Source organism: Oryctolagus cuniculus, chromosome 1 (genome assembly GCF_964237555.1).
Source record: "Oryctolagus cuniculus chromosome 1, mOryCun1.1, whole genome shotgun sequence".
Lineage (NCBI taxonomy): Eukaryota > Metazoa > Chordata > Mammalia > Lagomorpha > Leporidae > Oryctolagus > Oryctolagus cuniculus.
Window position 1 is genome coordinate 25,077,591 of NC_091432.1, and position 26,611 is coordinate 25,104,201.

Here is a 26,611-nt window from a genome sequence, read left to right on the forward strand (position 1 = left end):
ATGAAATGGACAGCTTCTTAAAATTACCATTTATTGGATGGTGCCGTGGCTCACTAGGCTAATCCTCCGCCTGCGGCGCCAGCACCCTGGGTTCTAATCCCGGTTGGGGCGCCGGTTCTGTCCCGGTTGCTCCTCTTCCAGTCCAGCTCTCTGCTGTGGCCCGGGAGTGCAGTGGAGGATGGCCCAAGTGCTTGGGCCCTGCACCCGCATGGGAGACCAGGAGGAAGCACCTGGCTCCTGGCTTCGGATCAGTGCAGTGCACCGGCCATAGCGGCCACCTGGGGGGTAAACCAACGGAAGAACCAACCTCTCTCACTGTCTCTCTCTCTCACTGTCTAACTCTGCCTGTCAAAAAATTTTTAAAAATTAACCATATATTAACTATTATGTGATGAAGACTCTGTTAAATGGCATCCCTTAAAGCATTGAAACTAATAGTCAAAATAGCCTTGTAAACTGATAACTTTAGTCTTACATGATTTTACAAGTAAGGACACCTCTTGATGTGTGCACTGGACTGACACCTGAGGGACTGTCATTAACATAGCTGCTGCAATGCAGCCGTGAAAATGGAATTTAGTTGGAATTCTCACCAGAGATAGACATAAGAAGATACAAGCATGATTTACTCAGATGCAAGTATTTTTCATTTCATTGAGCACAGAGGAAAATAAATGAGGTGCTGAAGAGAAAGCCTGGTGAACACTAGACCGTATTAGACCTCCCTGTGGCAAATGATGGATCTGAAAAGCACTTTCCACCACGTGCAGAGGTGACATATCTCACTGTAGAGTTTCCCTATTTGACCTCCCAATGACTTTCTATCAAATGAAATGATATTTATTCATATGATTAATGTGCGTATGCCATGATTTGCAACTGTGAGGCATTTTCATTCATGTATCTTGCACACATACCATTCAGGACACAGCTTTTATATTGAGCCAAATGAAATTCCTGATACTCTAGAGTTTATAACCTAAGGAATGATAACTTCATATAGTTAAAAAAAAATACTCTTTGGATTCTATCTAAAAGTAACTGTGAAAGATTAAAAATGCATTAGACACAAACATGGTTGGTATTAACATGATTATTTACCTCTATACATATACCACAAGTCTTTGTTGAGTTGCTAGGGTGCATTTGGTCTCTGAGGATATACTGGTAATCAAAATAGACACAGTCCAGACCTGCATGGAGGTTCAAATATTTTGGAAGAATCAAAATAAAGTTAAAGTATTGTAATATAAGAAAAACATAAGTGCTATGAAATGATGATAGATTTTTTGGAAAAGATTTGATTTATTTACTTGAGAGGTAGGGTTACAGATAGAGAGACTGAGAGAAAGGTCTTCCATCCACTGGTTCACTCCCCAGATGGCCACAATGGCCAATCCAAAGCCAGGAGCCTGGAGCTTCTTCCAGGTCTCCCATGCAGGTACAGAGGCCAAAGCACTTGGTCTATCCTCAGCTTCTTTCCCAGGCCATAGCAGAGAGCTGGATCAGAAGAGGAGCAACCTGGAACAGAACTGGCACCCATATGGGATGCAAGAGCTGCAGACGGAGGCTTAGGCCACTATGCCACAGCACCAGTCCCTGTGTTAAATATTGAAAGATATAAACCTTTCCAAAGGGATTCAGAAAAGATTTCATAGGGAAGGTAGCATCCAGCTGGGCCTTGAATATTGGATAAGAGTTATAGAGGAAGAACACTCTATATACCTTGAAAAGTGTTTGATTCTTGTGGGATACAATAAATTATGATTAGCCAGCCATGGAGACAAAATATAAACAACTAATTTTAATGCAAAGAGAACAAGAATATCTGAGTTAACTGTAGGCATGTATATACTTGTTCATCTTTATGTGAAAAGAATAGTTCATTGTGACTGCAGGTCAGGAATGGTTGCTCAGACAAGACTCCATGTGACTAACTTAGAAAGTAGAATATCACGTAGAAAGTGGCTATTCAAGGATACGCCCTCCAAGGAAAGACAGTAGAGAAGTCATGGTAGATATAATTTATTTCACATGTTTAAAAGAAATAGAATCCTGGTATTATAGGCCTAGAACTCACCTATAGATGAGGCTATTCACAGATGTTGGAATAAATGAAGCAGAGATGTGATGCCTGATACAGTGCAGATTTGCATTATATTCAGGAAAACATCAATGAAAATAATTTTTAAAAGTTTACTTTTTCCTGAAAGAGTTATAAAATAGATGTGAAGGAAACTATACTGTCCAGATCATTCATTTCTTGTATTAAAATGCAGTGACATTCAGTATGATATAGTGGAAAGAAAAGTGAGCATTGAGATAGAAGGCAGGGGCAGGTTGATTAATGCCTCTGACACCTAATTTCCTCAAACCTCAGAAAAGAAAGATAATGACTCCTGACCTTGTCTATTTCATAGGACTATCGCAATGAACACAAGTATATGAATACAATGATGACAATCTCTCAGAAAATATGAAAGTCTAATTATGAGATGGAATTTTCAAGGAGAAAATTTGGGCAAGGATGAATGTCTCTGAGAGGAATGCCCCACAGTAATGAGCCAGTCACTAATCAAGTTCATAACGTATGGGTATTGATGAAGGGTGTTTCCTCTGTGTTCACAACTGAATATCTCTCTCAAAGTACAAATGCTGTCATTTTGAGCACTGCCCTCAAAAATTCCCCAATAGGAAGGAACCTCAGGCAGGAAAACAGAACAGTCATATTTTCCCAGGAATTTTTTTTAACCACAATGATGCCATGCTTGAATTTTAAAAATTGGCTCCTCTTTAACGACTTACACACTGTTTCTCAACAAGGCTCCCCAGTGACCAAAATGAGGACAATTCCCTGTCTAAAAAAATGTCTGTTCATGGGATGTTGTTTTCAGGGTGACAGCTACATGAGGAAACTGGTTAAAGGCTAACCCACAGCATATGGCCTTACAGATTTCTTGATATTTGCACACATAGCATTCTTGGCAATGTCAAGGGCAAGCAAGAAAGTGATTCATTAAACTTCCGCAGTTGATTTGTACAGTAAGTCAGCATCTTGTACATGAAGACCATTATTTCAGCTCTTTGTTAAAAGGGCAAAGATTCCTTCAAGTAAGGCATTTTGAAAACTGCTTATGTAGGTGCAAAGAGCTGATGATACAGACTATATCAGATTGTAGATTCAGTAGGAATGCAATTGTTTAACCTCAAATTGTAATCTCTCAGGGCCAGCGTCATGAAATAGCTTAAGACACTGCCTATGATGGGCTGGCATCTCGGCATTCCATAGGGACACCAGTTCAAGTCATGGCTGCTCCACTTCCAATCAAGCTCCCTGCTAATACACCAGAGAAGCCAGTACAAGATGGCCCAAGTGCCTGGGCCCCTGCACCCATGTGGGAATCCTGAAGAAGTTCTTGGCTCCTGGCTTTGGCCTAGCCCAACTCTGGCCTTTGCAGCTGTTTGGAGAGTGAACCAGTGGATAAAAGATCTCTCTGTCTCTCTGTTTTCTCCCCCAGTCTCTTTAGTCCTGCCTTTCAAATACATAATATAAATAAATATTTTTAAAGTTAAATATTTGGAAAAAATGGTGCAACTAATAATAGTATTTATTTTTTTAAAGATTTATTTTATTTATTTGAAAGGCAGAGTTACAAATGAGGTAGAGACAGAGAGAGAGGTCTTCCATCCACTGGTTCACTCCCCAGTTGGCCCCAACGACCAGAGCTGTGCCGATCCGAAGCCAGGAGCCAGGAGCTTCTTCCAGGTCTGGAGCATGCAGATGCAGGGGCCCAAGGACTTGGGCCATCTTCTACTGCTATCCCAAGGCATAGCAGAGAGCTGGATAGGAAGAGGAGCCATATGGGATGCCAGTGCTTTAGGCCAGGGCTTTAACCGGCTGCGCCATAAAGCCAGCCCTAATAATAGTATTTCTAAGTCTAAGTTTACCCCTACTACTTTAGGGAATGTAGTTAAATAGCAATGTTAATTTTCTAGTTTGTTATTTGTCACTTACCGAGTCACTCACCCCAAGAACCTCATTATCTAAACACATTTCTCTTTTTGGTCAAGCTAAATGGCAATACAGCTGTCGCTTTCCCTCTTCGTTGGGGAACAACACAGGACCCTGCGCTGTTCTTTTGTCTGCTCAGCCCTTCCCGGGTTTGCTGCTGGTTCTTCCCAGGTTGGCTACCGACCCTTCCACCTCCGTGGAAGGGCGGTTCCCCCTGCCACTTTCCCCACTTCCGCGGGGGAGCGGCACACCGCCGGCCGGCTCTCTCGGGGGCTGCAAAGGTCTTCCTTCAGATAGATGTTCCTGGTGCATGTTGTCTCTCTCCTCCTTTATAGCCCTCTTCCACCAATCCCAACTCTGCTACCCACACGCCGAGTATGCTGTTCTCCTCCAATCAGGAGCAGCTCCTACAGTTTATTGGTTGAACTGGAGGCAGCTGTGTAGAAGCTGTTTCCTCCTCTCCCAGCGCCATATTGTGGGAAAGCAGATGCATAGAATAAGTCTTAATTCCAGTAACTTAGTCTAGTCCGAGTTGCTCCCAGTTGCTCCCCACATACAGCTACAAAATTTTATTTACAGATGTCTTATTCCATCTCCGAATACTGTCACAAAAAGCACAGGCTGGATAAATTATAAATTAACATGGTTCGTTTAGCTCATGGGTCTGATTCCTGTGAGTCTAAAAGCATAGCACCAATACCGGCTAAGCTGCTTCTGAGAGTTTTATGTTGCTTCAGCTCGCAGTAAAAAGCTTAAGGGCAACCAGGCACATGAGGGAGACAAACCATGATGTCATCCTCACTTTTGTGGTAACTCATCCTGTCCTCAAAAGTGGGAACTCACTTCCAGAAGAATTAAACAGTTTCCATGAAAAAAGGCAGTAGTCTCTCCTGTTTTCAATATTTATTTTTTTATTTGAAAGACAGAGTTACAGAGAGAGGTAGAGACAGAGAGAGAGGACTTCCATTTGCTGGTTCACTCCCCAGATGACCACAAAAGCCAGAGCTGAGCTGATCTGAAGCCAGGAGCCAGGAGCCAGGAGCCAGGAGCTTGTTTTGGGTCTTCCACGTGGGTGCAGGGGCCCAGGGACTAGAGCCATCTTCTTCTGCTTTCCCAGGCCATAGCAGAGAGCTGGATCTGAAGGGAGCAGCCAGGACTCTAACCAGTTTCCATGTGGGATGCCAGTGCTGCAGCCCAGAGCGTTAATCCACTATCCCACAGTGCTGGGCTGACACTACATCAAAGTTAACACCTAATGCTATGTAGCATTACTATTTTTGTTCTTCCCTAAGCTAAGTGCTGATAATCTTTTAGACTCTCATCAGATGTGTATGTCTGTTTACTTTATTGGTTTCGTCCAAAATCCCTATGATATCAAAATCTTTAACTGCAACTAGATGTCCCAACATCTCTCCAGGACCCTATTTAATTTTCCATAGAAAAATCATCTCTCAGGTGACTCTCAGTGATCAGGAACAGAATCTTTGCAAAACCAAATTCATTTCAGCACAGTTCCCACACCAGTCCCTACCCCAGAAATTTTAACATATCTTCTCCATTATTTTTAAATTTTTTTCAACCAGATCTACTAGTTTTTCACCTTTTAAGCATGTACCATTCCATGTTTCTTAACTTGCTTTAATTACCATTTTCTTAAAACTATCTTGCAATCACTCTCCAAATTACTCTGTACTCTCTTATCCATGGATCCATCTCATCCAGAGATTTTGCTAAAAACTGCCATGTATAATATCTATGGTGATCCATCCAAGTCCCCCTGCTCTTCCTTTGCTTTTCCTGAATCAATTAACACATTTAATTCTCAATGCACCTTCAGCACTAATTTCCATAATTACAAGAGATTGGTCCTTTGCAATAGTGATTCTCACTACTAGCACAACTTACTGACTCATTGATAAGACCTTTCTCTCACAAATTGACCACTGTGACCTCTTTCACCCTACTGGGTTATCTTTATTGTTTCCATTCCATGCCAATATTAACTCTCAGCATGTGCGTGGGTGAATTTATGTGAATTTCGAAATTCAGTCTACACTATATGCTTTCATACCTATCTCCAAACATGCATGGCCCTGCTGCTTTGAATATTGGGCTCCTCAAATCTAAGCTCTTTTGGTAATTAAACATTCCTTCATCTATCTCTTTACTATCCTCTGTTGCAACAGTTGTGCCCCTTATGCTGTTCAGCTTCCCCCAGGACATGCATGAATAACTAGATAAATGACTTTGTTGGAATGATTACATTTTATTTAAATACATCTCCAAAGGCTGGGTACAATATCAACCACTTTATTCCTAATTCCTGTAAGTATTTGAAGAAAAAAAAATTCAACGTGCCCAAGCACTTCCATTCTATAATCACATTAAACTTTAAAGACAATATATTGACATATTATTTGCTATGAACACATTTTTCTCACAACTGCCAGTTCTCCCTAGTTATTTATAGCTATTTTACCTTTCAGCTTTCTTCCTAAAAAAAAGATAACATTATTCATTTTTAAGGTGCTACAAATCTAATTAGAAGATTTTATTTTTTTCTGTCATTTACATATGTTAAGATGGGTCTTTCATAAACCAAGGAAAAAGTCATTGCCTCTGTTGAATTTTTTGGCAATTATATTTCTTCTTTTCTAAAAATTAAGGCTATATTACAAATATTCCCTCAAAAAAACAAGCTTGTATTATAAGAGGACAGATGGGTTTCTTTTTTAAAAGTGTCTGGGTCAAAATTGCTACCTAACTCAAAAAAAATCTTGCTGGAACTTTTTGTATAATTGCTACTTCCATTTTTTTCTACCTCTATGGTGGTAATAGATATGGGTGTGGAGAAATAAAAATTCCATACCTGGCAACAACTTTTTGTGTTTTGTGCCTTCTAAGGCAACGTTCTTTTACATTTAAAAATATATTTATTTTATTTTATTGTAAATATAGAGGGGCAAATTCTTCTATCTGCTAGTTCAATCCCCAAATGCACACAACAGCCAGAACTAGGACAGGCTGAAGCCAAAAGTCTGGAACTCATTTGGCGTTTCCCACATGGATAGTAGGGACACAAGAACTTGAGACATGATCAGCTGCCTCCCAGGGTGCACATTAGCAAGAAGCTGGGTCAGAAGTTCAGCTGGAACGTGCACTCTGGAACTTCAGTACTGGATGTGGACATCCAAAGTGGCATCTTAACCAGTGAGGTATTCACCTTCTTTTACAATTTTTTAATGGGTGTTATTGCTTTGTAAGATCAAAAGTATTGAGTGCTGCCAATAGAAAATCAATATAAGAATAGATGAACTATAATCTGAAATTAGATAGGAAATTTTGAGGAATTCTCTACAGTAAGATTATATGTGTGTGTGTGTGTGTGTGTGTGTGTTTTACCAAGGATTAAGGAGTAAGGTGAAGATATTGGAAGGCATTTCAAAAGGAAATAAATTAGAAGCTGTTAATGTGTTGTTCTTGTGTCACATGCCCAGAATTTTGTTGCTGGCATGATACCAATCTCATTTGTCAATACTGAGACTTGCAGTTAGGTTGGTATCAGCCTTGATCACTAACTTTGGGACATGGTCTCATTTTTTATATTTCTGACTTCTCTAGGTTTTCTGATGAGTTCCATGAGTATCTTTATAGAAACTAATTGAGTGTTCCAACAACATTACTGGTAGAAATCAGACTCTCAAATTTGCCTAATGCTTCCCTATATCCTTTAGAAATTAATATTTTGCACACTTATAAGGTAGAAGACTATTTATTTGGAATTCCTTAGTTCAAAAAACTGACAGTTGTATTGCCTGCCCTCCATTCTGTCCATGGGAAGGCTATTTCTTATAAGCAATGCTGCTACAAGGTTGGGAATGCTATGGTGGAGAACCACAGATTTATGGCTAATGTAGTTGTCTTGACAAATAACATGCCTGACTGTTCTTTCAGCCTCTGTTCCTTGTTGACCACTTTCCATGCTGGCTTACTAGACTATCACTAATTTCTTACTTTAAAAGCATCTTTATACTTTATGTGTATTGAACATATTTTCTTATTTTTATTCATGTTTAGTCACTAAAGGTCTGCATCCTGGACTCTATATTTTATTCATTTTGAGGCTCTTAGAATGGGTTTGCTGCCTTTACTTGAATTCAACTAATGTAAGACTTCTGAACCATAATTATGCCATCTACAGGGGACTGATTAGAGAAACTACTTCTCTGATAAAGAATGTTCCAAGATGCTGCAGATTTAATAATACAGGCCATTAATGTAGAAAGGCTGCATTTCTGGAAAAGGAAATTTGTTTTCAAAAATAATTTTTTCATTTTAGAGATCTCATGTAGAAAAATAAGCATGGACAGTCACATTTGATATACAAATGCAAAGAGAAGAAGATGGAAACTATTAACTATTTTTGGGCATACTTACAACACTGTATTCCTAATTATAAATGATATTGATAATAAACAAGGTAAAATTATGAAAATGCAAAGATATTTAAAATGCCTTGTATTTCCACTCTTTTTTTTTAATTTATTTTTTATTTTTTATTTTATTTTTTTGACAGGCAGAGTGGACAGTGTGAGAGAGAGACAGAGAGAAAGGTCTTCCTTTGCCATTGGTTCAGCCTCCAATGGCCGCCGTGGCTGGCGTGCTGCGGACCGCGCACCGCGTTGATCCGAAGCCAGGAGCCAGGTGCTTCTCCTGGTCTCCCATGGGGTGCAGGGCCCAAGCACTTGGGCCATCCTCCACTGCACTCCCTGGCCACAGCAGAGAGCTGGCCTGGAAGAGGGGCAACCGGGACAGAATCCGGCGCCCCGACCAGGACTAGAACCCGGTGTGCCAGCGCCCCTAGGTGGAGGATTAGCCTGTTGAGCCGCGGCGCCGGGTATTTCCACTCTTAACATATCTCCAATACTACTTGTATAATGTTTTAGTGTATATCCTTAAAAATATACATCACACACCATGGTGAATATCATCAGTACAATTTCCAGACTGTCTGCATCCAAACTGTAGCTCTGTCACTTCCTAAGAGTGTAACTTGAGCAATCTATTTAATATGCTTTATTTGTTTACATAGTTGTAAATAAAAGTAAGAGTAATATTGTCTGATTTTGGGGTTTTTTTTAGGATTAAATCATTTAATACACACCAAGCTTTTAAAATTGTGACTGCTTACATTAATTTAGTTTTTGTTTCCATGTCTGACGATATCATTACTACATAATTGATGGGTTGAGTTTATGTGTAGCTTTTTCCCCAGTGGCCTTAAAAGCTTTTTACACGTGGCTGTCCATTTTGAACTGTGATAGCCTAATTGATAGAAACTAAGATATTTAGTTTTTCTCAGTAATGAAATATGCATTTTCCTAATTTTTTCTTCAACCTATCACATTTCTAAACAACAAGTGAATTATTTCCTTAGTGTTTTTATCTTAAGGTTTGTTTTTTATTTATTTGAAAGGCAGAGTTATAAAGAAAGGAGGAGAGACAGAGAGTTCTTCCATCTCCTGGTTCACTTCCAAATGGCTGCAATGGCAATGGCATTGGCTAGGCTAGGCTGAAGCCACGAGTCCTAAGCTTCTTCAGATCTCCCACATGAGTGCAGGATCCTAAGCACACAGGCAGTCTTGCTCTGCTTTCCCAGGTGCATTAGCACAGAGCTGGATTGGAAGTGGAGCAACTGGGTCTTGAACCAGCACCCATACACTACGCAGGCATCACCAGCAACATCCTTAGTGCATTTGAGAAATACTTTCATGTCGGGAATTTTTGGTTGATTCTAATTTGATCTTGAGGAAGGTGTCTAGTAATTCAAATATGTTCTTTTTGACTATGTTTTGTCCTTTAGAAACAAACAAAACATTTTCTTTGACCATTAAAAATTTTCCATTTCTTAGATGTCTACTTACTTGACAAACCTACTCTCTTTTAAAATAAATAAACTTCAATAATAAAGGAAAACTATTTTGTTTGTTCTTTACTCTTTCTTGGAAGCATAATTGTTCACAAGTTTAAAAATCATGGAACTTTTTTTTTTTTCAAAATTCAATTTAAATATTGGTATGGGGGGCTAAGATCTATACCACATTTTTTTTTTTTTTTACATTTTAGGCTTTTATTTGGTGAGAAAGATGCACAGAAGAGTGAGAGCTTCATTTAAGAGAGAGAGGTAAATCTGGGTTCATATGGAGCACCAGGAACCAGCCACATGGAAGAGCATCTAGGCCTGGAAGCCTAGGGTGGGTTGCCCAAGGGCTACATGCCCTAGAGGTGCAGGGTTACAGCAAGCCCCCTCCTAGCAAGAGGCCAGGGCCGAAGAGAAGGGCTGGGACACACCATGTCCCAGGCTTTTAACCCACTTCCAAAGGGGAGTGGTTAATTAACCTGATTGACTGGTGGGTACCCAGGTGTGGCCAGGTAGGGGCATGCAGTCACACAGGGGTGTGGCGAAGGCTGGTCTTCCAGCTCACAAACCTAATAGATTTTAACCTGTATGCCTGCCTACTTCATTCCCCCCTCAGAGACTCCATCCCTTAATCCTAAGGGGAGTTGATGGATGTCGAATCATCTCATCTGTAACCTCTTCCTGCTTATGATGGGTGTAGTGCAGGCCCTGCCTATCCAGGGTCTGGAGGTCTCTGCCTATCCTATCTAACAAATTTGCTTTGTGAGCTGGAGCAGTCTCGGTCCTTGCCAACGTCTGTGTCCCCTGCATGGTCAGTTACTCCCAGAAGTCGCGTTCTGAAACATATAAGCTTATTAATTAGCAAAAGCAAAACTGGAGCAAAACCAATTGTAGGTGGGGTGCCCCTTTAGATGAAAACAACATATCTTATAGATTCCCAGATAGTGGATAGTGATAGGCTATCCTTATGTAAATTATAAACCCATTGAGCTTGAGTATAGAGAATTATAATAGAAGAAATTATCAGGTAGCTTTATCATCAATAATAGTTCCCAGAAATAATCAAGAAAGGCAGGTAAAGCATGTTTGCCTTAAGGAGACAAAGGCAAAATTTTTACTTATCCTTTTTGCTTTGAAGTACTTAAGGTTTCTGATTGGCTTACAGGAACAGTCAGGCATGTCTTTCGCATTCACCTGTGAAGACTTAAGAGGTAGAAGTTTAATCCTAATTTCACGGAGGTAGTCGTGCTCAATAGCACCGGGTAAGGTCCCTTCAGTTTACGCTGAAGCTGATCTGAAGAGGGTCTTCTTATGAATGGCTTGCTCAGGAATTCCTGATGTTGGAGGTTTTTGTTAAAAACTCCTTGATTCCTTGGAACACCTTTTGTAGCTCCCCTGTCCATCACAGTGTCTGTTTCAGAGGCTTTTAAGCAAACACAAGGCTTAGAATCCAAATCCTGGAATCCATAACAACTTTTGTAGCTACCCTTTTCAGTATAGGGTCTGCATCAGGGCCTCTTTAAAGCTATATACAAAAGTTTGGAATCCAAATCTTGGAATCCAAATTCCATAGAATCCTGTCATGAGCAATTCCCAATACCAGAGCTTTAGTTAGAAGCTCCTTAGTTCTCTGGAACAACTTTTGCAACTACCCTTTTCAATACGGAGACTGTATCAGGGCGTCTTTAAAGCTATACACAAAAGCTTGGAATCCAAATCTTGGAACCCAAAGTCCACAGAATTTTGTCCTTCTCAGAAATCTCCTCGGCTGCCTTTTAATATCTGAGCCTATGTTAAAACATACGAGATAGGGATTTTACAGAGAGACATGTATCCCAGATTTTACATTTGAGGCACTTCCTAAACCTTAAATAAATACCTAAAAACACAGGCAATGGAGTTTGACACTTAGAAATAACTAGAACTTATGATGCATAAGATCACACAATAGAACAAAGCAAATCTTTGGGATCAAGTTTTACCATTAATGTTAATACTATAGCTCTTTTGAGAACAGAGGTCCTACATGGGAAGTTAGTACACAGTGACTCCTGTCGTTAATTTAACAGTTAACACTCTTACATGTGATGTCAATGATCACCTGAGGCTCTTGACATGAGCTGCCAAGGCTATGGAAGCCTTTTGAGTTCCACAGACTCCATCATTATTCAGACAAGGCCATAAGCAAAGTGGAAGTTCTCTCCTCCCTCCGGAGAAAAGTACATCCTCCTTTGATGGCCACTCTTTTCCACGGGGGTCTCACCCAGGGAGGTTCTCCAGGTAGGGACACTTTCTCCACAAGTGTCCTGGCTTTCCATGCCTGAAATGCTCTTGTGGGCTTTCTAGCCAGACCACAACATCTTTAGGGCTGATTTTGAGGTCACTAGTGCTACTTAAAGTGATTGCCACTCTATGAGTCTGCTGTACAGACTCCTTCCCATGTTGGAGCATTTACTCCTCTTTAATTTTATTATTATTAGTAGTAAACACTTAATCCTATTGACATGATCACTTTAACACTTAATCCCACCTATATGATCATTTTAAAACTTAAGATGTTACCATTACCATCTAGCCCAAGGGGATTTGTGATCCCATAGCAAATTTTAAACTGTACCCTTAGAAGTAAGTCCGTAAGAATGCATGCAGAGCTATACAGCCTTACAATCTCTCTGTAGGATGGAGCACCAGGAACCAGCCAGGTGGAGGAGCATCTAGGTCTGAAAGCCTAGGGCGGGTAGCCCGAGGGCCGTGCACCCTGGAGGCGCAGGGCTACAGCAAGCCCCCTCCTGGCAAGAGGCCATGGCCGAAGAGAAGCTATACCACCTTTGATTATGTAGTGAAGAGGGAAAAAATTTCCAAGGGCCGGTGCTGTGGTGTAGTGGGTAAAGCTGCCCCCTGCAGTGACGGCATCCCCTATGGGCACCAGTTCGAGACCCGGCTGCTCCACTTCCAATCCTGCTCCCTGCTCTGGCCTGTGAAAGCAGTAGAAGATGTCCCAAGTCCTTGGGTCCTTGCACTCACGTAGGAGACCCAGAAGAAGCTCCTGGCTCCTGACTTCAGATCGGCCCAGCTCCAGCCATTGCGACCATTTGGGGAGTGAACCAACGGATAGAAGACCTCTCTATCTCTCTTTGCCTCTTCTTCTCTCTGTGTAACTTGGACTTTCAAGTAAAATAAATAAATCTTTCCAATGTGTTGCTCAGTCTTCTATCCCTATAGTGATATAAGTGAAAACTTGAAACAATAATTAGAGGTTTAGAACTGCTTCGAATCGCTTCTTGGCCTTTTGGCTAAGATCAAGTGTAGAACTGCTTCGAGGAGGAAGAGAGATACACAAAATTTTAGTTCAATAACAAATGTGTTGAAAGGTTTTCAGCAGTCATGAACTATCCCCGGCTGTTTAAATATTATAACAAACAAGAGACTAACCAACTTAATACTCAAGAGATTTTACTGAAGCTTGACTCATTCTCAAACCCAGAAGAGAAGAGCACTAGTGTGAAGACATCCTGTTCATAGAGCTGTTTCACATCTTCTTTTCCATTCCTGCATCGAAACAGAGTTGAATTAGCAAATGTATTTCATAAAATTCAAGCATGTCTGTTACACAAGAGGAAAATTGCCTAGCCATTCACTCACCAATAAATCTTTCAGTTGGTGATAATTCAAAAAGTTGTGAAAAATCAATCACAAAATAATTTTTTTACTTGGATATGAAAATTTTGAATTCCATGGATAGTTTTTTTAAATATGCATTTTCACAAACTTTTTGAACATACCTCATATGCATGGATTTCAATTTTATTTTTACCAAGATAAACATCTTCTAGTTCAATTTTCTACAAACACTTTGAAGTCCCTTTGTAAATCAGTCAGAACCTAATGGTTCATTGTGCAGAAACACTATTTCTTTTCATTGGTGCTTTTGATAATGATTATAAAGCTTTGTGGGGGCATCCAGAGTAAATGAAGAAGCAATGTGCAGAAAATTATCCATTCTAATAGCCCTATCCCTTGTACATTACTTTGTGTATTTTATCAGAAACAAGATTTCCTGAACTCCTAAGACATAAAAACAGGAGAAACTTGTTTGACAGAATAATTTCATTGTTTTTTACAATGTGAGAGATGTTAACAAATTACTATGGAAAATATTGAATAATCTTTAGAGTTTATAACCAGTGTGACAAAAATTTTGTCATAGGCCAAGTGACTTTGCTTTATTACCCAAAAGTAGCCACATACACTTTATTCCCATGTAATAGGACAGTGAGAAACTTCAGAGATAAACTTGGGAAGAGAGAGAGGAGTCTTTTCAATAATACTCTTCTGGAACAAGGGAAACAAAAGGGCTTACAGCTTTGCATCAAATGCATGTGGAAACACAATGCACCTCACATTATTTTATGCACTTTTCCGAATGAACCAAGACTTCTGATTAAATAATGTGGGCTTTTGGCTTCCTGCAATTATAAGGACTATCAATAGAAGCTTTGTGATACAGTCTTATTAGGCCCAATTGGAGCTATAATTAACCATTGGGGACAAGCAAAAATTTCCTAAAAATCTATTATGGTTAATTTTCGCAGAATGTCTTGAAAACCTTACAGGTTACATTAAATTATAGTAGTCTTCCTATTGATAATCAACAGATCACAAACATTAATGCATTTTCCCAACAGGTATTATTTAAATAGAACACTCTGTTGATGCGGGACTTCAACACACAGGATTAAGTACCTAAAAGGTGTGTTTTACAGAGATTGTAGGACAATGGAGAATTCCTGATGAGATGTTCTTGTCATTGCTCCTATTGAAAATGGTCATAAGGGAAAAATCTCCACAGCTTCATTTGGTTAAGGCACATGAGGATTTGAACTGTGTGCTTGCTTTGAAGAGAATTATGCAACCAGTGCAGACACAGAAGGAAGGAATTTAGCTGTTTAGTTAAGAGTCAGAGCCATATTTGCAAGATGTTTGTATTTGGAATTTGTGATCAACTTAACCAATGAAAATTGACAAAAGAACTCAAATTTGTATACTCAAATATACACAAATGGAAATAGTTAAATTTTTATATGCATCATCATGTTCTTGAGCAGATACAGGTAATATAAGGTTCTTGTGTAAGTCTATGTCTAATCATATTTTGGCAACAATTTTAATTTGCCAATAAAAAGTTCAAATAGAAACTACTGGGTAAAAACTCTTAAACCAGTAAATTTGTTTATGCCTCCAAGATCTGCCAGTCTACTTCTGCAATACTTTTTCTGAGTAAAAATCCAGTTTCATCACTCCATCACATGGACCCCTTCAATAACAATTACTCATGTTTTTAATAGGGGATAAGAGCCATTATAATCTAGCCAGTTTTACAGATACTGATTTAATCCTTTAATTTTCTAATATTGTTCCAATCTTACAAGTTACTTAAAATTTCAAGAAGTCCTCATATCCTTTTCAATCGTCTTGTCCTTGCTTTCTTTCGATCTGAAAATCCCCTGCTCAATATTTAAAGGTTTAGAACTTCAGGCAGACACATGAGGCTAACTATTCTTGGAATTTGTTTTTTACCTATCCTTGTCTGTTGCTACTTGTTAGGTTAATGCTTCCCAAAACAGTTTTAATGTGGCATTGTGTGTCTGTGATTCTATTATGAGATGTCTACTCTTGGTAAGCATGGATTATGTATCCTCAATGTATAGAAAATTTCTAGCCCATCTTCTTTACCTTGGGATATTGAATGAAGACTTGTAAGTGTATTATTTAACATATTGTTTATTTCATCTTGAAAAACATTTGTATACACTGTCTCAATAAGGGATGTGATTTTTCTGAGTTAAAACATGAACAGAGAGGTAGGCATTTGGCAGAGTGGTTAACATGCCATCTGGGAAACCCTCATCCCATATCACAGTGCCAGGGTTCAAGTTCTAGCTCTGCCTCTAATTCCAGCTTCCTCCTGATGTGCACCTTGGGAAACAGTAGATGATGGATCAAGTATTTGAGTCCTTGCCACCCACACGGGAGACCTAGATTGAGTTTCTGCCTCGTGGTTTTGCCTAGCCCAGTCTTGATTGTTGTGGACACTGGAGGATTGTGAATGGGAGTCTCCCTCTCCTCTCTCTCTCTCTTTCACTTTCTTTCTCTCTCTCCCCTGTATGTGTGTGTGTGTGTGTGTGTAACTTTTTTCAATTAAGTGAAAAGAAATAAATTCACAAATTTTAAAAACCAATGAACTAACAAGTGTGACAAGTGCCAACTGGATTTCAGAAAAGATGAGTATACCTGAAATACAGATGAGGAGGATAGCAACCTTGCTTTAAAAATATGCTTGACTTATGAAAATGTCTATTTTTTACATAGTGCACATTTTGCTTACATTTTAAAGGTAACTTTAATCTTAGAATTACATATCCATGCTTATATTTTCTTTTTATTGACTTCTTAAAATTAAAGTCAAGTTGCATGGTTTGTTAAAAAAGATTGCAAACATTTACCATTCTGTAAAATGTAACATACACAGTCGAAACCCAATGATTTCGAAGATTGACACAATTTGTGACAATATTTATTTTATCTACTACTTTAAACAAATTCAGCTGTAGCTCTTTCACTAAGCAAAATACATAATGAATGCCACTTGTTTTTCCTTCTTGAGGTTTTCTTTTCAGAAACGTGCATTTCCACTACCATCTGATACTTCTTGCCATGCTTTTGTCTTGGAAAACGATTCTACTTGGAGCAGTCTGGGTTTATGTTCAAATGACAATGACTCAACAAAGGAAATAAAAGTTGTGCTTCATGCTTCCTCCAGCTACCTGAAAGTATAATGGGTATACATACATTAAATATACTCTCACAAATGCTTGGGTCACAATCCCATTAAATGTTTCCTTAGCTGCCTTGAATATACTTGCGAAAGGCTCCTCATCACAGCTGAGGAGCACTTTAGAGAAAGTACTCTTTTGGAAAAATTTGAGGACCGGGAGTTAAAATTTCTCAATGGAAAACATGGAACTCATTGCCAAGTTAATCTCTGACATTCAGGGGCTGTGTGAAATTCTATAACGTATTTTAAAATTATTTACCTATTTATTTATTTGAGAGGGAGAGTGAGAGAGAAAGAGGGCCCTCCAGTCTACTCTGTCATTACCCAAATACCCACAACAGCCAGGAATGAGCTGGGCCAAACCTTGGAGCCAGGAACTCAGTGCAGTTTTCCCATGTGGCTGGCAGGGGACCAGCTACTTGAGTCATTGTGGGCTGCCTTCCAGAGAGCGAATTAGCAGAAAGCTCAAATCAGAAACTGAAGTGAGAAAGAAACCCAGGCACTCTGATGTGCACATCTTTTTTTTTTTTTTTTTAATTTTGCATATAAGACAAATGCCTCATTTTTTAAAAGATTTTATTTATTTATTTGAGAGGTAGAATTACAAACAGGGAGAGGGAGAGAGGCAGAGAAAGGTCTTTCATCTGTTGGTTCATACCCCAAATGGCCGCAGAGCTCAGCCCCAGAGCTGAGCCGATCTAAAGCCAGGAGCCTGGAGCTTCTTCCAGGTCTACCACACAGGTGCAGGGGCCCAAGCATCTGGGCCATCTTCTACTGCTTTTCCAAACCAAAGCAGAGAGCTGGATCGAAAGAACAGCTGGGACATGAACCGGCACCCATGTGGGACGCTAACACTGCAGGTAGAGGCTTTGCCTCTTGTGTTCAGCACCAGCCCCAGATGTGCACACCTTAAACAGTAGGTCAAATACCCACACCAGCTTCTGCAAGGTATTTAACAACACTAACTAATTTTTCCATTTGTAAAATGAGAATAGGATTACTTACCTCACTAAGTTGTAAGGAGTAAATGAGAAAACATGTATGTAAAGGTGCAGTGCTTTGCATGTTGGAAAATAATACAAACTTCGTTTCTCTCCATGGGAAGAAATTTATGAATTGGGATGGCTGCTTTCATTTATACTAGCTTTATTTCACTCATCTTTGCTTTGAAATTCCTGAGCAATGTAAAACAGTCTTAGTGCAATCATGCTAAACTAATTCCCAGTATTTGTTGTTGTTGTTTAAGCATAACTTGAAAATATGCACCTTTAATCAAATCCTTGTAAATTGCAAAATTGACTTTTGGATCAAGTTGACAGGTTGAGCATGCACTTCTCCTTCATTTGCATTTATACTGAAATGACAATATGACAATAAAACTGGGATTAAATCTACAACAGTGATTAGCATCTGAGAATGTGTCCAAAGATTTTGAAGTATTCTGCAAGTAGGAAATTTGATAGGATCATATTGTGTCAAAACCAGAAGAGAGAGAAAAAAATAACAAGGACATAGAAGGTTGTAGTGGAGGTAGGACCAGTTCTTTCCTTCAAAGTTGCCAAGAGGCTTTTTTATATGGTATCAGCAAGTACAATGGACAGTAACAGACAACAAGGATGCAAGGTGGGGCAATTAAGTGAAGGACTGGCATTTACCAGTGACACTAGTCAATTCCTTTCTCCCTCCATTTTCCTCTGCCCCTCCTTTGCCCTCAATCAGAAATTGACACAGTTATCTGTGGCAAAGAATTTCTGGCATCCCAGAAGAATATTTCAATTTCTTTAAAGAAATTCAGAAATCTGGATAGGATAGGGTTTTGTTCTTAGGGTTATGTTGGCATCTGAAAGAGAGATATAGTATCAATTGAGACACATAGGGGAATATTCAGAAGTTTTACAACTTCCAGTAAAAAAAATAAAGATGAGATCCTTACATTGTCTTTCTCTCCTCTACCAGCAAAAGCAATACAAAATTCTCTGAGTAAGAGAAATATAGGGAGAGCTGTCTTCATTTCAAGAGAGTAACCAAGTACCTTGGCTTACAGGGGGTTTCGCATAATAAGTGCATCAGTTTTAACATAGTTGTTTGCTAATTATAGATGGTTTGTGGATGAGTTAACATAGACTTGAAGATTAGTCTTATGGTTGTATTCCCAGAAGCAAGCCTGTTCTTCCCTTGGCATGTGTATTTGTTTATCTGGGGCATCTACAATTTATTATGAGGTAAGGGAAGCAACATATTTCCTGATTTCCCCTTGTTGATCCTTGCTACCTACAGAAATGCTACCAAGTAAACTTTCATTCAACATTACAAGGCAGAATTCTACTGCTTAGATATTAGCTTTCTGTATTTAAGCAACCAAAAAAAAATCTCAGAGGCATATGATATGCATTTATAACTCACTAAGACACCTGCACATTTGCTTGGGTGTCTCTGATTCAGGTTCAGGTCAGAATGCATCAGCTGTCGTAGCTTTGAACATCAAATCTCATTATGGAGCCCAAGGACTGTGACTAATTAAGTTGTCTTCTTCTCACAATGACTGTAGAAGCAATGACAGCAAGCCCAACTGCAACAGCATATTTCAAGCATCTGCCCTTATCATGTCCACAAACTGCTGGCCAAAGCAAGTCAAAGGCTGGGTAACCTACTATGCCTACTGCCATGGCAAAGTATAAATATGTAAAACAGTTTCAGAAGAATGAATATTTTGGACCTGTAATTCAAATTATTGAAGAGCAAGAGCAATTGAAAACACACCAGTTTCAAGAACACAATAACTTGTTCCTTCATTTTTCATGTTAAGTTTATATCCAGATATCAACAAACATTTGAGAAAAATTAATATGAAAAAGCACACTAGCTTCCATATGTCATTTGGTAGAGAGTCATTGAATTCTGAAAACAAAACAAAACAAAAACAAAAAAAAGGAAAAAAAATATGAAAATGAAAAACTGTTCTGATTTCCATGGAATTTCTTCTCTTCTTAATTCATACGTTTTCTACCAATACCCCCTATTCATCTACATTATACAAGTAAATATGCAATGGGATGATAGTGCATGATGAGGGGATTTTCATAAGGGTTGAGGTGAATGTACTTTGTGCTGGTAGTATCAGTCAATTTTGGGCAGAACATGGTGAATCACTTGAGATTATGTGATAAGTATCTCAGTGGAATTTGAAATTTATGTGCCATAGCAAGTGAAGATAACTTGATGGTATCTGTGTCCAGCTTGCAAATTCATGTTTTTAATATTACAGACATTTTATTTTTTAAAGATTTATTTATTCATTTATTTGAAGGTCATAGTCATACATAGAGAGGAGAGGCAGAAAGAGAGAGAGAGAGAGAGAGAGATCTTCCATTAGCTGGTTCACTCCCCAATTAGCCACAATGGCCAGAGCTGAGCCAATCAGAAGCCAGGAGCCAGGAGCCAGGGGCATCTTCCAGGTCTCCCACTAAAGTGCAGGGGTCCAAGGACTTGGGCCATCTTCTACTGCTTTCCCAGGCCATAGCAGAGAGCTGGATCGGTATTGGAGCAGCTGGAACTCAAACCAGCGCCCATATGGGTTGCCGGCACTGCAGGCAGTGGCTTTACCTGACTTTTTAAACTACATATTATGAAGATAAATGGGTTCGTGGATTTTTTTCTCTGGTAAATGTAGCTGAGAGATGCCATTTCAGAAAGGTCAATAAAACATCTCTAATAATAACCTTTACTGATATTATTTCATTGAAGTAAGAGTAAAATTAACTGCTAAATATTTCATGGTAGCTAAAATCTAGTTAAAATCTCTTGCAGGTCATGAGATAGGAAGTTTAAAAGTTGAAGGACGTACTGTAAAAACAGGAAGGTGATGGGTCTGAAATTCAGATTTGTGTTATTACTCATAAATCTCACCAGACAGTAGCAGAATTCAGCCTGTGAATCACAGACTTGTATTCGTTCCTGGGCTCCATCTCTTATCTAATCCAGACAGAAATGTGTTAATTAGCATAACAACATAGATTGGATAACTGTGCGGTAATTATAAAATTGTAGCTGATTTCACTAAATTCTGAATGTGCACGTGCATTACCACTGTAATTAATCGATAGACCCTTATCATTTAGGAACTTGTCAGGTACCTCTAAAATATTCTTTTTCTGCAAGCTGAGAGTACTCTCATTTTTTAAGAATCTCAGTCCAATTTCCTTCCTTCTTTCTCTTTCCTGTGGAGCCTCTTCCTCTCCAACCCTCCCCCATCCTCCCTCTATCTCACCTTCCTTCTTTCCTTGCTTTTTTCCTTCCTCCCTTATTCTTTGTTTTCTTATAATTTATTAAATCCCCCAAATTTAGTAAACATATTAAAAACTGTACATGGTTTAATTCCCTTTTTAGCCTGAAGATCAGGGCTCTTTCAGAAACTATCCGAGGCTCTTGAATAAGAAATATTTGTTACTACTATCACAAGGAATAGATGTGCACTGAACCTTTCAAACTAATTCACTGTATTTAAAACTGACTCAAATACTTCTGTAACAAAAAATTTAGCAAGAGATGCAAAATGCAGGTGATTATGAGACATCAGTGCGTTGCAAAATAAAAAAATACTTTAAATGCAGTAAAAATGTCCTTATGATTACTTGATTTTTTTATAGCAAAAATGATATATAAGTCACTTTGTGATTTCCTGATGTTGACTATTTTGATTTTCCTCTTTAAAGATCCTTCCCAATCCACTGTCACAGTTAAGCCCCATGGCAATGCAATGAGAGAGTTGGAGCATATTTTTATTTCAGACAGCAACTGTTTGCTTTGTCTCTTGACCCATTTTATAACAGGGTTCAACTCTTCAATGTTTTTTAAGGTAAACCAGGATAGTTGTTTAGTGATCCCTTGCCAGCTACTCAGAGGTTTTAGAGACGATTTGAAGGTGATGCTTCACCATTTCTAAGTTCTCTGTGAGATATAATGATAGACATTGTGAAACATTGATGTGGAAACCCAAGATGATGGAGTATTAAAGAAATGGAATGCATAGAGTTATACTTTAATGACCATAGAGAAGTTTAGGTTTATCGTTACCTGATTAGAGACTTGAAAAACACTGCTTATTTATGCAAAAGATAACTGAAAAGGAATCGTCTAAGTATGCAAATCAATTTTTAAAAACTCAGTATGTATACAATGAATGTTGCACTTTAAAGGAGTAGCTTGCTTGTAAGGCTCTATTTCAAAGAATGTGATTTTGTCACATTTTTATAAAATACTTCTGGGCTCCCCTTTCAGAGTTAACTTTAGAGTTGATTTACAAGACACATGAAAACATATCTTATTAACTAAATTTGGAACATTTTCTGCACTCAAAACGTTTTCTCAACTTGAACATTCACCTTCCTTATTCACTAGTGTGAGACTGTTGAGATTTTTCCAAACTCAAATCTTCCCCCAATGTGTTTTTAAACATAATTATATCAAATACTGAGTCTCTTTTTTCCACACAGTGATTCAGAAATGTAGCCAAGAGTAGAATATCTGTGGAAAAAATATAATTTCCAAAGGTAATTATATTTTTGCAATAAAACAATGCTCATTTGGACAAGTAAGATTCTTATAAGTTTCTTGTAAGATTATTGAACACCTTGGAAATTCATGCCTGTATGGAAATGTACTTATAGCTTTGCTCTTGAGATGAAGAATATTGTCCACTTGTTTAGATTTTTGTTCCATTTAACCTGGGGGACAGGGAGAACACTTGTCAGTAAAATCATTTGATCTGGCCAGCGCCACGGCTCAATAGGCTAATCCTCCACCTGCGGCACCGGCACCCCAGGTTCTAGTCCCAGTTGGGGCACCGGTTCTGTCCCCATTGAACCTCTTCCAGGCCAGATCTCTGCTGTGGCCCGGGAGTGCAGTGGAGGATGGCCCAAGTCCTTGGGCCCTGCACCCGCATGGGAGACCAGGAGAAGCACCTGGCTCCTGGCTTCCAATCAGCGCGATGCACCGGCCGCAGCGTGCTGGCCGCAGCGGCCATTGTGGGGTGAACCAACGGCAAAGGAAGATCTTTCTCTCTGTCTCTCTCTCTCTCACTGCCCACTCTGACCCTGCCAGAACAACCACAGGCAGGACTCAAAATTCAAGCAATCTACGGCAGGATAATTTTTAAGACAATCATTTTTTATGGCCTACACATGATTTTATGAATATCCAAATGGTCCTTGACTGCAAAAGCTTCCCCACTCCTGATTTAAGCAAAGATCTTTAGTAATAACAGTAGTGTAGTAGTGATTAATTGATATTCTCATTTCCAACTTCAAACCAATTATATACTGTTTAAGGATACTCGTCTTCATTGTGACAAAATTACTATATTTACAACTAAAAATAATTCTTTTTTTTTAAACTTTTATTTAATGAATATAAATTTCCAAAGTACGACTTATGGATTACAATGGCTTCCCCCCCATACCGTCATTCCCACCCACAACCCTCCCCTTTCCCACTCCCTCTCCCCTTCCATTCACATCAAGATTCATTTTTGATTATCTTAATATACAGAAGATCAGCTTAGTATACATTAAGTATGGATTTCAACAGTTTGCTCCCACACAGAAACATAAAGTGAAAAATAATAGATGATTTTTTTTAAAATGATGATGAAATCAGAGCAGACCTATTGTCATGTTTAATCCCAGTGAGAGTCAAGTTGGGAATTGATAATTTCTTTCTTTTTTTTTTTTTTTTTTTTACAGAGGATCAGTTTAGTATGCATTAAGTAAGGATTTCAACAGTTTGCACCCCCATAGAAACACAAAGTGAAATGTATTGTTTGAGTACTCGTTATAGCATTAAATCTCAATGTACAGCACATTAAGGATAGAGATCCTACATGAGGAGTAAGTGCACAGTGACTCCTGTTGTTGACTTTACCAATTGACACTCCTGTCTATGGCATCAGTAATCTCCCTATGCTCCAGTCATGAGTTTCCAAGGCTATGGAAGCCCTCTGAGTTCTCCGACTCTTATCTTGTTTAGACAAGGTCATAGTCAAAGTGGAGGTTCTCTCCTCCCTTCAGAGAAAGGTACCTCCTTCTTTGAAGACCTGTTCTTTCCACTGGGATCTCACTCACAGAGATCTTTTGCCAGAGTGTCTTGGCTTTCCATGCCTGAAATACTCTCATGAGCTTTTCAGCCAGCTCCGAATGCCTTTAGGGCTGATTCTGAGGCCAGAGTGCTATTTAGGACATCTGCCATTCTATGAGTCTGCTGAGTATCTCCACAAAAACAAAACCAACAACCCACTTAAGAGATGGGCCAAGGACCTCAATAGACATTTTTCAAAAGAGGAAATCCAAATGGCCAACAGGCACATGAAAAAATGTTCAAGGTGATTAGCAATCAGGGAAATGCAAATCAAAACCACAATGAGGTTTCACCTCACCCTGGTTAGAATGGCTCACATGCAGAAATCTACCAACAACAGATGCTGGAGAGGATGTGGGGAAAAAGGGACACTAACCCACTGTTGGTGGGAATGCAAACTGGTCAAGCCACTATGGAAGTCAGTCTGGAGATTCCTCAGAAACCTGAAGATAACCCTACCGTTCGACCCAGCCATCCCACTCCTTGGAATTTACCCAAAGGAAATGAAATTGGCAAACAAACAAGCTGTCTGCACATTAGTGTTTATTGCAGCTCAATTCACAATAGCTAAGACCTGGAACCAACCCAAATGTCCATCAACAGTAGACTGGATAAAGAAATTATGGGATATGTACTCTTTAGAATACTATACCGCAGTAAGAAACAACGAAATCCAGTCATTTGCAACAAAATGGAGGAATCTGGAACACATCATGCTGAGTGAAATAAGCCAGTCCCAAAGGGACAAATACCATATGTTCTCCCTGATCGGTGACGACTGACTGAACACCAAGAGGGAAACCTGTTGGAGTGAGGTGGACACTATGGGAAACGTTGGGTTGATCAGCATAGCCCTGACTGTTAATGAACAACTTAATACATTATCCCTCTTAGTAGTTTTTTTATCTGTTCTACTTAATATGACTGGTTTAGTTCTGTAATTGATGCACAGTTATTCTTAAGTGTTGAAAATTAACTGAAATGTGATCCCTGTTGAACATGGGAGTGGGAATGGGAGAGGGAAGAGAGGTATAATTTGGGACATGCTCAGGCTGACTTGCCCCAAGTGGTGGAGTTGGAAGCATACCAGGGGATTCCAATTCAATCCCATCGAGGTGGCATGTACCAATGCCATCTCACTGTTCCAGGTGATCAATTTCAGTTCACAGTTGGTCATGGTGGAGGGACTGGGAGTCAAAGGGAACACATAGACAAGTCTAGTACCTGCTAACGCTAACCGATGGAGTAAATAAAGGGGAGAGTGATCCAACATGGGAAGTGAGATAAAAATAATTCTTGATAAAAGCAAACTAGTGATGAAAATTATAGAATCCATCCCCTCCCCCAGGTTTATAAAAGATGCTTAAACTCTATAAGTAGTATTTGTCATATGGACAAGTAATAAAGGTACTACATAAAGCAGCATTACAAGTTAATGTTCTGTTCAAACTCAGATTTTGAACTAATGCTGGTACCAACTATTTATTGCAATAGGAGTGCCTAGAAGAAAACATAACCATGAAACTAAAGTTAGTGAGATGAGAGTAGACTGAATATTTTAGTCTTATTGAAGCCTTTTGCCATTGCTTATAAAGATGCTGTAGTCAAAAGATGCATATGATCAGAAGGACTGAGGTGTCAGCAGAGAAGAGGAGAACTGGTTATCACATTCATTCTCACCTCTCAGAAAGCAAGAGCAGGTCTCATGATGTGTGAAGTAGAAGTCAGAATACAAGGAGCAACATATTAAAGGTTGCATTTTGGAAGTGGTACTAATTGTTCCCAGAGATTGATTCTTAACATAGGAAGCTGTCAAAATGTTATTGTGGAATGCTAAAGGGTGTCTGAAAGTATGTATATTCTAAAAGGACATAATGAAGGGAAATGAAAGCCATCATCAGTGAAACCAATTGAGAAGTGGACAGAGAGAAAAGAGGCTTGGGAGGCTGCTATGGACCAAAATTAGTAGTGTGCATTTTAAGGGAAAAGAAAAGGCATGCCCACTGTTGACTGGACATTAAATAAAAGTAAAGGATTGTCAATCAATAATGCAATAAAGGGATAGAAAGCTAATGGTTCTTTTGTTCAAGCTGTAAAATGGCATTTTTGCATTCCATGGTAAACCTTAAGTGATGGCTTTGTTAATTACAGTGCCAAAAGGATGCTATTTTGCTTTCCTGATTATTGCAATCTCTCCTTTACTAAGCCTTGGCTTTATTTACTCTGCATTTAGACTCAGTTAAGTGTGAGACTAAAGCTATCACTAGTTCTGGCATAGGGAGAACCAGTTTTTCAAGACAAGATTTTCACTTCGATGATTACAATCCAAGTGAACAGAAGGCAAAGACCTAAGAGACAAAATTAATAAACGAGAATACTGGCAAGAGGTAGTAAAAGAACAACATAGTTTAAGATATTTTGATATGCTGAGGAGTCAGATGCTTTAATCATCATCCCTTGTGTCTCTAGGCAGGGGAAATGTTATGCCAACTCTGAAAATCATGTTTTAGGTTAAAAGGTAGATCCTATTATCTGGAAAACTTTCTAAATATGCCATTAAAAGCTAAGGAATTGCCCCCAACATAACTTAAAGAACACAGAATGCCATGCCTTAGGGAGCTGTTCTAAAGTGATGTCCCTGTAGGAGTGGGCGTTGAGCATGGTGATTTAGATGCCTGTGTCCCACACTGGAGTGTCTGCATCCCTTTCCTAA

General features: G+C 39.1%; 1 protein-coding gene and 1 pseudogene across 8 annotated transcripts in view; both read left to right on the forward strand.

The window, feature by feature from the left end:
* Positions 1 to 26,611, forward strand: part of LRRC4C (leucine rich repeat containing 4C) — a 1,373,254-nt gene that overhangs the window by 686,591 nt on the left and 660,052 nt on the right. The window lies entirely within an intron of this gene.
* Positions 13,206 to 13,351, forward strand: LOC127484925 (U2 spliceosomal RNA; annotated as a pseudogene).